Source organism: Ambystoma mexicanum, chromosome 7q (assembly GCF_040938575.1).
Source record: "Ambystoma mexicanum isolate Mex_15411 chromosome 7q, UKY_AmexF1_1, whole genome shotgun sequence".
Classification (NCBI taxonomy): domain Eukaryota; kingdom Metazoa; phylum Chordata; class Amphibia; order Caudata; family Ambystomatidae; genus Ambystoma; species Ambystoma mexicanum.
In genome coordinates this window covers 45,918,471-45,930,972 of record NC_090941.1, presented here as the reverse complement: position 1 = coordinate 45,930,972, position 12,502 = coordinate 45,918,471, and the positions used below count along the sequence as shown (strand labels likewise).

At 47.4% G+C, this 12,502-nt stretch overlaps 1 protein-coding gene across 3 annotated transcripts in view; it reads left to right on the top strand.

Moving 5' to 3' along the window:
• OFD1 (OFD1 centriole and centriolar satellite protein) overlaps positions 1 to 12,502 on the top strand; it is a 1,295,367-nt gene that overhangs the window by 1,068,691 nt on the left and 214,174 nt on the right. The gene's annotated exons all lie outside the window — the stretch shown is intronic.

Here is a 12,502-nt window from a genome sequence, read left to right as displayed (position 1 = left end):
TGTAAATACCCTACTGCTAAAATTACAATGGGGAGAACCTGGTTGGTGCCATTTGAGATGAAAAGGGGGACCAGACAAGGCTGCCCGCTTTTGGCAAGATTATTTGCTCTCGCGGTGGAACCGCTCACAGCAGTTCTAAGAGAGCGACAAATTGGGAGAGGACTGACTCTGGGACTACACAAGCTAATTATATCATTATACACTGATGATGTGGCCCTCTTCGTACGTGATCCAGAAATTATCTTGAACACAGTGATGAGGGAGGTTCTCAGGTTCGGGGTATTGTCGGATCTCAAAATCAACCATAGCAAGTCAGTGGTGTTCCCCCTATATCTTGGTAAGAGCCATAGACATAGAAATACATTGATTACCCAACCCAGGTTGCAATTAGCTAACCCGTACCTGTTCTTTTTCTTCCCCCTCTTTTTACTTCCTCTACCGCCCACGGCTCTGGTATTGACCATAACCAATGTCATAAATTTACATACAATGAACTACTAATGAGATACAACCTGCTTAGACCAAAAGAAAACGACCTGTAAGAATTGACTAAGACACTGGCTGTAGGGTACGTGTAAAGAAGTTTAATGTGTCGAAGGATTTTGGGGCCAATTCCCATTTTTCTCAAAGACCGCCCACAGATATTCCCAGGAGAACATGTCGAATGCTTTCTGAGCATCAAGTGTCACTGCCTCTGCCGAGGGTCAATTCTTGCCATGACGTCAAATAGCCGCCTAATATTCAGCGATGTCGACATACCCAAGACAAAGCCCCCTTGGTCGTTGTGTATAATGTGCAGCATCAGCAGGAGAAGTCTGTGAGTTTTGGTGAAGATTTTGGTGTCCACATTCATAAGGGAGAGGGGTCTGTAAGACCCGCATTCATTACTTGGCTTGTCAGGTTTGAGTAGGATAGTTATACTAGCCTCTCACAAGGAAGCAGGAAGGATGGTGTCGCAAAGTGATTCGTTCGATACCTCAAGAAGGCACAAGGAGAGTAGAGCAGTGTGCCCTAGTTAGAATTCAGGTGTGTGGCCATCTGGGCCCCGGGCCTTACTCTTTGGCAAATCAGTTATCACTGTTAGAATCTCCTTTAATGACATGGGGGGGGGCCTCAAGATCTTCCCTGGTCTGAGTGCTTAAGCATGATAATGGGATCTCTTCCAGAAGGGACTGTACGATATGTGCGTCATGCTGTTACTCGGAAGCGTACAGGGAATTGTAAAAATCAGAGAAAACTTGTGGGATTCCTTGGTCTGACCAATACAGTCTACTTGAGTACGTCCACCCTCAAGTTTGGTTAGTCTGGCTAGGGTTCTGCCCGGTCTTTCCCCCTCCTCATATTTCTTAGCTGCTTGTGGGTGTGAGAAATAGCGTACCTCCCTGAGGGCGTGCGCCTTCAACTGCTCCAGCTCGGAGCGTTTCTGCGCTAGAACTTGCGGATTCGAGTGGTTGGAATACTCTTGTTCCAGAGATTTAAGCTTAGCTTTGGATCACTGGTGGTCATTTCTTTTTGTTTTTAGAACCGCCACTTCCCTAGAGATATGCCACGGATGTAGACCTTGAAGGCCTCTCAACGTACTCCAGCGGTGGTAGCATCCGCTTTGTTACAGGCAAAGTATGTCTCTATGTCTGCGCAAAACTCTGCCTTGAATACTACGTCACGTAGTGCTTGCGATTTGAACTGCATGGAGCTGTGTAGCCCGGGGGAGAGGGGGTGGGGGCTTTCCTGTGATTATGGTCAGTACCACTGGGGAGTGGTCTGACAGAGTGCAGGGTAGTATCACAGCGTTCTTTACTCTGTTCATTAACGAGCCCGAGATTGGATACATGTCTATGCGTGATGAACTGTTGTGTGCTGATGAGTAAAACGTGTATTGTCCCTCTTGTGGGTGGAGTGTCCGCCATGTGTCCCTCAGTGCCAGGTATTCCATGTGTGTTCGAAGTTGGCAAGCCGCCCCGGTTCTGTCCGTAGCCTGATCCAGGATCAGGTTCATATCGCCCCCCCCCACAGGGTCTGGATCCCAATATGCCCTTTAAGAATTGATATTACTTCATCAAATAATTCTGTGGGGTCTATGTTGGGGCAGTAGGTGTTGACCAGTAATAACTCGATTCCGTCTATAATGCAGTGCATGATAATGTAGCCTTTGCCAGGGTCTAAGTATTTATTTTTTAGGGCAAATTTTACAGATTTGTGAATTAGTGACATGACCCCCCCCACACCCTAGTTTGGGTGGAGTGCGAAGTGAAAAACCTGTTTGTCCCTGTAACGCTTACCTTAGGTCTCCGCGGGAACTTAATGCCTTTTTCAGCTGAGGACCTGTTGTCTGGGCACTGATTCTGTGGAAACAGCTATTATAACAAAACCACTATTGTAATCCTAATCCACAAACTAAAACTGTGATACAGTGTACCTTGAAATAACCCACCCTTCTCACCTGTGCTTTTGTTTTGCGGAGCTCTCCATCCTGTATTCTACAGGGGCTCGTTGGGTAGGTGACTTTTGATCCGAGGGGACTGTGGTGTTGAAAAAATTCCTAACTGAACAATGTCCGAAAACTACTTCTAACGGTATCTTGGGCAAATCTTTTGGGGAAAATAATAATTATATACAGTTTTAGTTTTTGCGGGTTCGTGGTTCCCTAACAAGGGCTGATGCTGTACTTGTTTTGAGGAAACATTAATTTACCTCAGTTTGTCGAAAAAACGAAGTAATAGCTGCCTTCAGAAACAAGTGCGGTAAGAAATAATGCGAAGAAAAGCCTTGCTGAGACTTCAGGTAAGCACATATGTAACTTCTTCTTTCTTTCCTTTTTACAAGTTCATTCATTCATTCATTAAATACCTTTGTTTTGCAGGTCTTCGTAAAAACTGTTGAAGAAAATACCTTTGGACGATGCAGAGACTGCTGAGGAAAACTTTAGGAAGAATACACTGCGACCGCAGACGAAAGCTGCTGAGAGAAGAAATGCTGCGGCTGCGATGGAGCTTCTGACAGAAGATGCAAGACTAAGATTATAACAGCTGACTGAGAAAAATACTTCGTTTCGGTAAGGCTTTACAGTTCTAATGCTATTATGTTGATTTTGCTGCGGAAATTAATATCTTTGACTCTTTGTCTTCTATTGACAGGTTCTGTCAGAGATCGCTGGAAGCGTTACCCACTGTCAGCAGAGAAGATGTGAAGCAAGAGCTTCGGAGGAGGCGTAGCTTAAGTAGCTCCCTCTGCAACAGGTGTAGAATGCACTGTGAGTTATCTATGGACTTCACGGCGGCCATGTTGAGGGTAGGGAAGGCAATGTGAGTGTAATGAGCCTATGTGTACAATGCTAGGAGTGAGGTAAATGTCTCTTGCGCCAAGCTTGAATCCATTGTTGACCCACTGATGGATATGAAGTTCCTTGCCTCCCTAGTTTTACTGAATGGAATCTGTATTCCTGTATTGGGATAATGACAGTCCCCCATGTTGGTGCGATGCCCGTTGATGCCCCTTCCTTGGCATGTGTCTCCTGTAGGAGAAGAATCTTCACCTCGTGCCTATTCACATAAGCCATGATTTTGCGTGATTTAGTGAAGTTCCATATCCCCTTAACATTCCAGGTCATCACTTTTAATTCCATTGTGGTAGTATTGTCATTTTGGGTGAATGCCCCACCAACCTCTGGTCACAAGTTTCGTCTTTCAAATTTGATAATTTCCAACCTTGTATTCTGCTGCCAAATGATTTTCCCATTTTCTTCCCCTGTTAGGTTCAGAAGCGCAACCAGCACATAAACATCTGGATGGGTTCGGTGGTAACACAGATCGCCACCCCACCCCTCCTGCCCTCTCTACCCCCCACCCCAACCTAGAAGTGTAAATCCCTCTTCCTCCCCCCTCTCCCACCAATGGCCTACCTGCTGTGGGGTAAGCTGCTGCCCTGTGGCCCACGCCACCAGTTCATTGCAGAATCATATATTCAAATGTGCTTGTGGTGGCGGTGGGTTACACCTCGGGCACTATGTGCTCGTCATTACAAGTAAGGGTAGTTCATGGTTCGGTTCTAAGGCGTTCCTTCAAACGGGCGGTGGGTTTTCTTTGTCCTCTTCTCGGTTGTCTGGAATCTATATTTGAGCCTCTATGAATTGAACCGCCTCGCCCGGAACCGTAAAAAAGTACATTTGCCTCAGAATTGCAATTTTAGTCGGGCTGGGAACAGCATTGTATATTGGATGTTGGGTGTTCCGATTAATTTCTTGACTCCAATGAACTGGCGTCTCCCATGATGAACTGAGATAGAGAAATCTGGGAAAATCCGTATTGTCTGAGAGCCCAATCTTAGTTCCTTTTTCTTTCTGGCGAGGCGCAGGTGTTGATCTCTGTTGTGTAAATTGAGGATCTTCGCGATGATGGGTCGTGGAAAGTTGCCTGGTTTATGTTTAGGGCCAAGTGCTTGGTGAGCCAGCTCCACCACGAAGAAGGGGAAGAGCGCACCGGGGCACCTAGGAGATCCTTGAGTAGGTTTTATACTGCCTGTTTCTTGACCCCAGATAGTGCATCATTGGGGACCCCAACAATTCTGATGTTATTTCTCCTGGACCGTCATTCTAAATCGTTGCTTTTGGATTTCACGGTTTTCATGTCTTTCACCAGGGTTGCCACCGTGTTGTGGAGGCCTTGCACAAAATCTTCCATCGCCCGAATCCGTGTGTCAGCCTCTGTGATGCGTATGGCTTCTTTGGAAAGCTGTGACCTCCTGGATGCAACATTGGCCGTAATATCATCCAGCTTCTAATGGACGGCCGCAAAACCAATGGCCATGACCTCCATCGTATGAGTGAGCTTGGTAGGTGGGTTCACGGCTGGTTGCCTTCGCTTCATATGAGAGCTAGTAGAGGGCTCCAGGATTTCACGGGGAGCAACTGTCGCGAATTTGTCCATGGTCCCTGTCTTCTTCCCACTACCTGCTCCTCTAGTCATGGTGGTTGGGCTGGTAGGTTGGCGCTGGGGAGACACCTGGATCTCAGATTGAGAGGCTCCACTGAACGTCCCTCCTTGAGCTTGAATCAAAGCCCCAAACCTGGCGCTTGTTCTCTTGAGGGGCAGCTGGCACCGTACGGTAAGCGCTGGGCCCTATGGGTCTGGGGCCCAGTAAGGAGGGCAGGCAGTAGCTGGGAGCTTCAGTGGGTGGGAGAGGCATTGGTATTACGGCTCTCCCCTATCGCTCCGCAACGCCACGGGTATTCGGGTGTGCCCATAGGCTGGCCAGAGGGTCACAGGGCTGTAGATCTGGTGCGGTCGGGCCCCCCTGCACTCCTGGTATGTGCCGGTAGTATGAAAATTGACGTTGAGCCCGGCCGCAGGGGGCCTCCAGTGTAGCAGCGTTGGAGAAGTGAGTATGCTGCTGTTAGTTCTGCCCCTGGAGGGCGCCCTCTCTCTGGATCGGACAGGCCTGGATTTGCCCCGGACTCTGGTTATGCTATTTTTGGGTCTGCCCCTAATTCAGTATGATTTGCTTTGGTCTCGGCACGGATGGTCTTGCTTGTGATGCTGGTTTTGGCCCTGATTCTGGCCCGGTTTTTGTTGCCCCAGCCATCCTGGTGGTTCTTGTTGGGCGGGCAATGGGGTTTTAGCTGCCCAGCCTGAGGCTGCGTAGGCTTACTCTTTGTATGGCTGAAGACTCTGCCAGTTTTCGGGCCTGTGTGGCTGGTAACTGTGCCCGGTGATTGTGCAGGTTTGGCAGCCTGGAAAGTGGGAGTCTGATCAGGCTTGAAGGGACCTGAGGCTGTGGGTCACGCCAGGAGGGCATGGATGTGGGTGCCGTTGCAGGATCAGCCTTGCTGGTGTCTGAGCTGGAGGGGTGGTGTTCCAGGCTGTAGACCGGATGTGGTATTAGTGGTCGCCAGCCTCTGCGCCAGAGCCACTGCAGAGATATGGCCCGCTAGGCTGTGTTGTTGCACGGCATGGTAGGCATCTGCCGTAGTGGTCGGCAATGCCGGTGTAGTGTTTCTGCCACTGATTTAGCCCTGGAGGCCGCCGGCATTGGAGGATGTGTGCAGTCTTGGGCGGTAGAGTGCAGGCTTACTGGCTACCTCCCGGGGTGGTGCCCACCTTTCCGCTCATCTGACGGGGTCTCCGGCTGTGTGTGTGCGGACCCTCACCCGAGGCAGGGAGGTTCGGAGGGCCGCTGTGCAGCCAGATGCATGACCGGTTTCTGGGTGCAGGAGGACGCTAGCAGGAGTATGGTTGGGAGCCTGAGGGAGGGATTCCCCAGTCTGGGGGTGAAGCACTCACTGACAGCACTCCACAGTCAGGCAGATGGAACGCCTCCTCCCATCAGGCCGGTCCCGGGGTGCAGCAGCGGCAATCTCAAAGTCACGTACAACGATCTCCCCCAGACGAATGGCGTCTCAGGTTGCTGGTGTGCCGCAACCATGGGAGCGAGGCAGAGGCCACAGCGTCCGCAGTGTCTTGCACACGCCTAGCCGTGTTGGTGCTCCAGTAGCAAAGCCCACCACATTCCCCAGAGCAGCAAAGTCCACAATGGGTCGTAGCGGGTCGTATGGCCCCCAGTTTCTCTCCCCGCCGGGTCCAGTTAGTCTGCATAGTAGTGGGCACTGATGCAAGAAGTTAGAGTGGACGATTTTCTATATTGCTGCCACCACTTCCAATTTCCGAGGAGCTCCAGTACTAGGCAGCTGCTCAGCAGCGCCCACCTGTAGGTGAATTTTAACCTTCCCTCCATTTTGGGTTCTGTATTCCTGTGCCCCTCATCGAGTGTCTCTCCCTCAGCACCAAGATACCCCCACGTCTAAGCTGCGCTCTATAAATTCCAAATTCATGCATTCCTTCAATCTTCACTTATTTTATTGCACTGCAGCTTTTATGATTTCCAGGAAGTATATTGCCCACATTCTGTAAAGAATATGACCAATGGAAAAGGAGAGGTGGTAACACAACACTCATCCTAACAGAGAAATGTCTGCAAATCATGAGTCATATATACCCATTTGGACACCTTTTTCTTTGTGTTGAAGCCTCTCCTGTCCTCCTGCAGCTGTCCCTTCTAAATAAATCTCTCACAGAGAGGGAAAGAGTAGGGCAGAATATTTGGGAGGGGGACGAAAGGTCATGTTTATTTTTTTGAGAGGGTCAGGACACGCTTAACCTCCCTGGTAGTTGCGCCTACGTGAGTCTATCATAGAGGAGGAATTTGCAAAAGGAAGTAATCCTTTAAAAGAAAAAATTGCTTACCTCACTGTAATTTTCTTTCTGCTGGATGCTCTTCCCGATTACTAATCATCCTCCCAACATGCCCCCTCTTGGTGAAAAGCTAGTACACATATGGTACTGTGGTCCCTCGGTGTCCGAGTGCTATGGAAAAAGGGTGGAACTGAAGCCACGGGGTGCTGCACCTCAATATAAACTGGCTCCAACATCATTTCTGTTGAGGAGCGCTTTAAAGCATCAAGTGAAGCTGCGCTGTGCCCCCTTAAGGCAGAAATGTTTCAGAAGATCAGCTATGTTGGGTTTAGAATATCATAGATGAGGAATCATTGGGTTTGGGGGGGGGCGACATCTATCAGAAAGAACATTACAAAGAGGTAAGTAATGTGTACTTTAATCTGTGACTTCAGGCAATTGTACTTGGACGGAAGTCCTAATCTCTGACTCGCAGTGAGTCCCCTGACATTTTTGATTTTGTCCTCCACGTTAACCAACCTACCACTCCCTGACCCCCCCCACCCCCCCTTCCCAAGTGCCACCCGGAACCTCACTGGCGATGCAACCCAGGGTACTTGTCCCTAAGACTCCCAGGTCAGGGTGACCAAAGTTCCCATATAATAATTTGCCAAGATCAGGTTGTCCAGCTCGACACCTAGCAAAACTTGGTAGCCTTGTGGCCAGAAAGCTGAGTACTGCTAAAGCCATTTTGTGATCCAGGAATAAGGGCTTGTTCCCTTCAGGTCCACATTGAAATAGTGACCTGGGTTTAAGAAGTTCATTGAGACTCAAAACTCAGGCTGTGTTTACCTGGTAAACATTGAAACAAATGTGTGCTGTTTTGGTCATGGCCTTCCTGAGACTCTTGGCTGGGAGCACAGTGTAGCCAAGGCCAGAAGTGGTGCAGCAAACAATAAGACCGGGACCATGTAATGCCGGCTTTAACCAAGTGCTTCTTAGTCTTGGGTATTGCGGGCACAAAATAGCACATAGGCCACATTTTTCTACTTCTTCTCAGTGACATTGTCACAGGTGCTTTGGCGCTTCCTTCCCTTCTCAGTTGCCCCAGAGTGCCTTTACTGGGAGTTAACCAAATCAGGTCTTTCAGAAGAGTTCCCTTGATTGCCTGTTGCCGATCCAGCATGCGTAGGGTTCATGGCCTTAGCAGGGAGTAATCAAGACACATTGAACTCCAGCTGTGCAGTAAAGCCACAAGTCTTCCCTTTTTCCCAGAATTGCTTTTTTATGATCAAGGTGGCATCTTCAGGTAGCTCCTATGGGGTGCATCAATAAGTGGGAAATGTCCAAGTCCTTTAAAGAATTCTGCACGTTTGTTAGCCAAGGCAACATGTCTACCATGACTAGGTCTAACACATTTGAGTGTATTAAGATAAATCAAAGCCTTATTGTTTGCCAATTGCCTGGATAACGACCTCAGCCACATTAGATCTCATGTGTGCGCATATGGCCCTTTGGGTATCGTACATGCAATGGATTAGGATGCAGAATAACTCTGACACCAAATAATCGAACCAACTCAGGAAGATGGCAAAGGTTGCTGTTTTATTAACAATTATCTAAAACAGTGAGTTACAACGGACATCAACGGACGTTCACTCGAGCGATCAATGCATTTCACATAAAAACACCCTTTTATACACAAAATACGTCGGCTGTGATATCATACTACGTGGTAAATTAGAAAAACCTACGAGGGATTGTGATACATTCAAGTGGAATATCTAAGTATGCTTTCTATAAAGGGTGGGATTATGATTGGCTGCCCACTGTCAGGTGGATAACTTATGCTTATCTCTAAAAACATGTCATCTTCAACACTACTAAGTACACAGTATATCATCGGCTCTCAAACTATAAGGCCCTTCGTCATACGGCCATCTATAATTGGCAGACACGCTCGTGCCATGTCTGGAACATTCGGTTCACTTAGCAGTATGCAAGCTCAGACCCAGGTGCCAGGAGGTGGACTTAACTTTACCTCCCCACCCAATAGGCCCAACATCTCATCAACCATGCCTCCTGCCATGAAGATCGTCTTTGAACTTGGCCTTGCAGAGTATTCTTGTCTGTGGGAATATATGGGAGTGCGAGCACGCACTCCCATATATTCCCACAGACAAGAATATTCTGCAAGTATTCATTGTTCTAGGACTCCAAACTCAACGCTACTTCCATCCTTGGCTCACGTGACAGGAGACCACGATTTTTTCAATTTTGCAGCATTTAAATGTCTTAAATGAATAAAACTTGGCACGCTTGGTGTTCTTCCTTTGCACCTTAACAAGGGATGATTCAGCTTCACACATTTACTGCCTTCAAGAATAGATAACAGAACTTGGCTGCTTCAGCTTTGATTCCAGGCCAAACAGCCTTGCCATTCGGTTCACAATCTCAGCTTATTTCTTGCTGCAACACAGTTCTTTGCCTTTCCTCTCCGTTGGTCCCGGTTTACTAAATTCTTGACACTGATGTCCAGTTTCTGTACAATGGCGGCTTCGCCTGCAGTCTATTCACTACATATAGCCAACTTCTATGATCACTTAATCTACTGGCGTTAAAGCATCTGTGCAGTTATTGAACGGCTTGCATTTTCTGCAGTGCTTTTCACATATGCAATCTTCTTTTCGCATTTGAAAGCTCACTCCATTCTTAACTTCGTCATCAATTTCTGTAAGATCCATGCATTTTCTTCAGCCAGTATTCTCAGTACGTCACACTTGTCTCTTGTGACGTCACTGGCTTCTCTTTCACTCTTTTTCATATTCCTTCAGGGTGCCCCCCCCCCCCTCAGATATGTCATCTCTTCAGGGATACATTTGATGGGGTTTTCTCAGTGGGTACCTTCTTTTTATTGCTCACCGTGGTATGGTCACAACAGCCAGTGTTAAGCATGGCACAATCTCAGGCTTCCAACATACAGGTGGTAGGGGGGTGGGATTTCCTGCAGAGGCATGCAGCTGCTCCTCTACATATGGTACGCTGAGTAGCCCTTAGAGAAAGGCATTCTCATTCTCTGCGCCAGTCACAGCAAACACTCATCAGGAATTCCCCCAAATTGCCATTGCCTGCATTTGCTGCTGCTTGCAAAAAGGCCATTATGGCTTTCAGTTCATGATGTTTCCAATTACCCAAGTAGGAAATTCTTGGGCTGAAGTAATCGTATGATCTAACCCTGAGCACATCTCAGAAGTAAAAGTACCCATCCCTTTTTTTTCTTCTTAAGCATGCCATTTGGGTGCCCGATCTATCATTTCCAATGCATGGTGTAGATCAATAAATACCATGTAGAAGGTGTTACTCTTGGCTTATGTTTTTTCCAGATTATTAGCTGGTGGGATAAGTAACGTTCTAAGGTACTGATTCCGCAACTCAACCAGGATGTTCCCTCCACCTGTGAGTGTAGAATGCCCAAAAGTACTTGCCAAAAATCTGCACTGATGAATCCAGGAGGGACATACAGCAGTAACATTAGTGGTCTACTCTGGATCTTATAGGTGGTGACAGTTGTGCTCCTCTCCAGAACCCGCAATGCTCCCTGCCTCGAAGAATGCATTGAATCCTTCACATATAAAGTGGGAGGTTGTACCTATTGAGGTTGGCAGGCAGAAGATCTGCAACTGTGACTTTATTGGGGCCCCAGTGGTGCTCTCCTAACACAAATCTGCTACATGACCATTTGATGTGTAACCCCCGAGAATAACAGCCAACAGGCTTCGTCCTGCACAGAGGCCTCAGTGCATACTGGGTCGTCAAAGTTGTAAGAGCTAGATTCCTGGAAAACATGAAAATCTTTGTATCTGTGGCTTTCTTGAGTCTTTCCCAGGCTTTGATTTCCACCTCCTCATCCACAAGTCAAATATTAATTCTGGATTTTGCTTTAATACATGCCCACCCACAACATCCCCCCCGAGGAAATAAACCTCTGTAGAAGGGCTAACTGGTGGGAACGCCGAGTGCTAGCAGGAGTTAGCCCTTTATCAACGGATTGTAGGGGGTGGCCACATGCTCCTGCGCTCCCTTTTGTAAAAGCTAAGCAGCAGTTCAAGATCCCAGCCTATCCAGTGGTTGACCGGGGAGGGAGGGGCATGGGGCGTCTGACTCCATCTGTCCCCCCTGGTGCCCAGTGTGCCCCTGCCCTATTAGCCGCCCCTGCACCCAAAGCTGCCTCTGGTACTGACTCATCTCCCCCTAGTTCCACTGGTAGCCTTACAGCTGTGTTACACAGGACCCACCACATATTTTGCTCTTCAAGGAGCCAAAGAGAATTGTGGCCTGACTATCCTTTCAACAACTTTTGTACCATGGACTAGTGGGCAAATCGCCTGCAGCGATGAGTACATAATCTGATGGAGTCAGCGACCTGCCATGCAAGGGTAGGAGCAGCAGAGCTGTCGGATCTTGTATGCCTAATCACCTAAAACAGCCCATTTCCAGAGCCATGTCTTGGACCGTATCTCTCATACCATGCAGATGCCGATTCAGCGTGGTTGTCTCTGGAACTCACATTGCACTTTCCTCTTTGATGATACAAAGGGTGGGGGGGGCTGCTGTTAACTGGTCCAAGGTAGATGTTCTGCTGTTATCTGGTCCAAGTCTGATGTTAAAATAACCCACCCAGTATTACCAAAGGCACCTACTGCTCGTAAACTCTTCACTCTGAAGAAGACTATCGCTATTGTTTTCCTACACTATATATGAACGGATATTCTTCTCATGCTGCTAGTTCTGTAACTTCTGTATACTTTTGTACATGCCATACCAATGATTGAATGTTGGTTGAATAGTGAAAATAAAACGTACATTTACAAAGAAGTGTACATTAGCCAACACAATTGTGAGAAATTGGTGTACCATTGTGTTGTGGATGCTTATGCATTATTTTATTTAATGTTCCTGTCCACTGTGGAATAAATACAGTGATAGCAGCTGCTCAAACAAATCGCAGTCTCTGGCCCATATCATGTGTTCGTAATACGCAATAAAAACAGTATACTGTAATTGCGTTGCTGCACATTTTACCTCATAAGTTCATTAATAGTTCTGAGAACAATGCAGTGAAAAATGTGCCTGATTTATACTGCAAACCACATATGGAAGTGTTCTGGAATATTTGTATTGGTGTCCCTAGCGATACCGCATCACATTATTAATGACCTCACTTTTATTGTGCTACCTTTTTTTTTATTTGGACATTTTGAGAAATCGTGTAGTCTATTTGTTTGTGCTTCCATTTTTTGGAAACATGAGCCATGACTTGGCTCATCAAAAGCTTCTTA